We start from the raw sequence: 3,557 nt of genomic DNA, 5'->3' as shown, positions 1-3,557 counted from the left end.
TCTCCTCATCTTCTCATAAGTTTCACACCTCCTTCACTTCCCTTCTTTCAATTATCTTCTTATTCTACTCTTCTTCCTCCATCCTTTCTTTTCCTGCCCTCTTCCTGTTCTCCTCCCATCATTCCTCATGATCACTTCTTATCTTCACCTCCATTATTCCTTCTTTCTTCACTTCTTTCTTCACCTTCATGATAATGATGATCAGGAGAAGAAGGAGAAGGAAAATGTGGTGTCCCTCCTTCTTCTTCTTTTTCTACTTCTTCTTCTTCAGTCCTCATCACCCACCATTTCTTTCTATAAACACACAGTGTATTGAAAACACACACACACACACACACACACACACACACACACACACACAATCTCTCTCTCTCTCACTCTCTGACACATAATTTTTGGTTATAATTTAGTTGATGGTTTGTCCTTTAGAATGACCTTCAGGATTTTCCTCTTACTTCTTGATGTCCCTCAGGCTGGATGAGTGTGAGCTGCAGTACTGTTACTCGCCGTGTTCTTCAGGAGCGTTGAAGTCGAGTGAAGGTGACGCTTATTAATGACCTGAGGTTCTCGGTGAAGGCACTCTGTAAACACACTTTATTCTATAAAAACACCTTCTTCTCCAGTGATTCTTCTTGAACATCTGCACACTCCAGGTTTTCTCCACTGCTCAAGATCTGCTGCGTCACACCTCCAGAGCAACAGTGCCTTAAACAAGCTAACCTTTACATCATGGAGAACATGACAGGTAGGGCAGATCTCTGTTCAGAATGTCAGGTCCCGACACCAAGCCTGCCAGGCTGCTGCTCCTGTTGCTGGGCCCCTGAGTGGGGCCCTTAAACTCAAATTACTTATTGTATATATGAGATAAATATAAGTTGCTCTGGATATGAATCTGCTTCCTGCTTTAAATGGTAAGATAAGAGCAACTTACATTTATCTCATATACATAGTGTAAATTCTTAAATGTTGGACCTTTGATTAAAAGATTAGGTTCAGATCCCAAGCCTACAAAGCTCCTGCTGCTGTTGCTGGGCCCCTGAGTGAGGCCCCTAACCGCTCAGTGAGATAAATGTGAACTATTCTGGATTAAATGCCATAAATCCAAATGTTGCTTTCTTCTGTTCCGCTTGTTCAGAAAACAGATTTGTGGAAACCCAAACATTCTTGACAGTGAGCTTTGAGGAGGTATTTTGTTTCTTCTCGGACTGAATAAAGGGATTTGAAGTGGTCACGGAAACGTTCCGAGTTTAGAACGTTGGATGAAGGTTCTGCAAAAGCAAAGCGCACAATGCATCGTTTGTAAACGTTCCGTCAACTGCAGTGAGATGAAAATACACACTTAATGCGATGCACTTCCTGGATTGGGTTTGTGAGGATGCACGTGTGGTGTTGTCGAGCTGACTGTATTCCTCTGTGTGTGTGTGTGTGTGTGTTTGTGTGTGTTATATAACATGAGCGATGTGGAGATCAGAAACAGATCATTGATTTTGCTTCTCTGATCTCCACAGCTGATAGAAATCTCCAGCCCCCCGTTAAAAAAAGTCAGATCCTTTATTTTGGGCGAAGCTGCCAGCCACCTGGCGCAGATATCAATAAACCTTCATCTGCACGAGATGGACGTTGCATGTGAGGGAGTTGTTTTCCACTTCAAACAGGGTTGTGGTGGGACGGTGGACGCGGAGTGTGGTGTAAACCGGGACGCTGCACTGCGCTGCACTGCGTTCAGCTTACGGCCAGCTGCCATAAACACTGGTGGCAAAACAGCTGCGGCCTGCTCAGTGTCACCAACACCAGTGCATCATGGGAAAACCGACATCTGCTCACTCCTGCTCTCTCATTATGAGCTCCATGTGTCTGCGATCTAATCTGAGCTGATCTGATTTGATTTGATTTGATTTGATTTGATTTGATTTGGGGGTTGACGTGACATCGCTGTTTTATTTCAGTTTGATTTCAGGTTTATTTTAATTAATGGAAACACACGCTGGGTTTGTGTCTAAAAATAAGGAACACGCTGTTTTCCCGGAACTCTTGCTCTTTACAGGAAATGAACGCTTTTCTTCCTGATCGAAGTGATCGCCAGTGTTCTCTTGTGCACAGCTGGCTACTTTGGCTCCCGGTTTGGCAGCAGTGTGGTGTGACATGTTTGCAACATTCCTGTGTCCTGTTTAAGTCCATCAAAAAGTTCATGATCACGAGAATGATTTCAGTACATCCTTCCTACAGGCTGGCTGCAAAATATATATTACATTACACTACACTACATTACACTACATTACAATACATTACACTATATTTGCATTTAGCAGACGCCCTTATCCAGAGCGACGTACAAAAGTGCTTTGAGTCTCTAGTAATTAATGAATCTACACTATACACAAGATTACAAACTCAATATAAATATAACTTTAGAATTCTACAAAACAAACTTGGAAAGTGCTAATTTAAGTGTTTCAGGAAGATGAATGTCTTCAGTCGTCGCTTGAAGATAATCAGGGACTCTGCTGTACGGACATCTAGGGGAAGTTCATTCCACCACCTCGGTGCCAGAACAGAGAAGAACCTTAATGTGTACTTACCTCTCATTCTGAGAGAAGGTGGTACCCGTCGGATCTCAGAGAGCGTGGTGCAGTGCGAGATGTGATGAGGTCACTGAGGTAAGATGGTGCTGGTCCATTTTTGGCCTTGTAGGTGAACATCAGTGTTTTGAATCTGACACGTGCAGCTACTGGAAGCCAGTGAAGGAGCAGCAGTGGGGTGGTGTGGGAGAACTTGGGCTGATTGAACACAAGCCATGCAGCTGCGTTTTGGATCATTTGCAGTGGATAAATAGCGTTCAGGAGAAGACCTGCCAGCAGAGAGCTGCAGTAGTCCAGTTTAAAAAACACAAGAGACTGAACAAGCACCTGGCAACCTGTATGGACAGAAATGGTCGAAGAAGAAATCGACAGGAACGAGCCTCTTTAGCAACATGTGAGAAGAAGGACAGTTCATTGTCCATAGTTACCCCGAGGTTACAAGCAGTGGCTGAGGGGTAGAGCAGAGAGTCATGAAGTGTTATTTGGAGATGAATCACCTGGGATGGCCAGCAGTTCTGTTTTGCTGGGGTTGAGCTTTAGTTGGTGAGCACTCATCCATGAAGATATGTCTGTCAAGCATGCCGAGATCCAAATGGAAGCTGTGGTATCTGATGGAGGGAAAGAAAAATCTATTTAAGTGTCATCTGCATAGCAGTGATAAGAAAACCCATGTAAGGATATGACTTCACCAGTGGAGTGGGTATAGAGGGAGAAAAGGTGGGGACCAAGTACTGAGCCTTGTGGGCCGTTTTGAACCCAGACTGGTTTGGATCATGAAGGTTGTTCTGTGAGAGATAGACAGACAGTTGGTTAAAAACAGTGCGTTCCAGAGATTTAGAAAGAAAGGAGAGAAGTGATACCGGTCTGTAGTTGTTGATGTCTGATGGATCCAGAGCAGGTTTCTTCAAGATGGGAATGACCCTTGCTTGCTTGAAGGTAGTTGGTACATAGCCAGATGTTAAGGACTTGATGATTGGT

This window comes from Silurus meridionalis, chromosome 6 (assembly GCF_014805685.1).
Source record: "Silurus meridionalis isolate SWU-2019-XX chromosome 6, ASM1480568v1, whole genome shotgun sequence".
NCBI classification, from domain to species: domain Eukaryota; kingdom Metazoa; phylum Chordata; class Actinopteri; order Siluriformes; family Siluridae; genus Silurus; species Silurus meridionalis.
Note: the sequence above shows the minus strand (reverse complement) of the source record.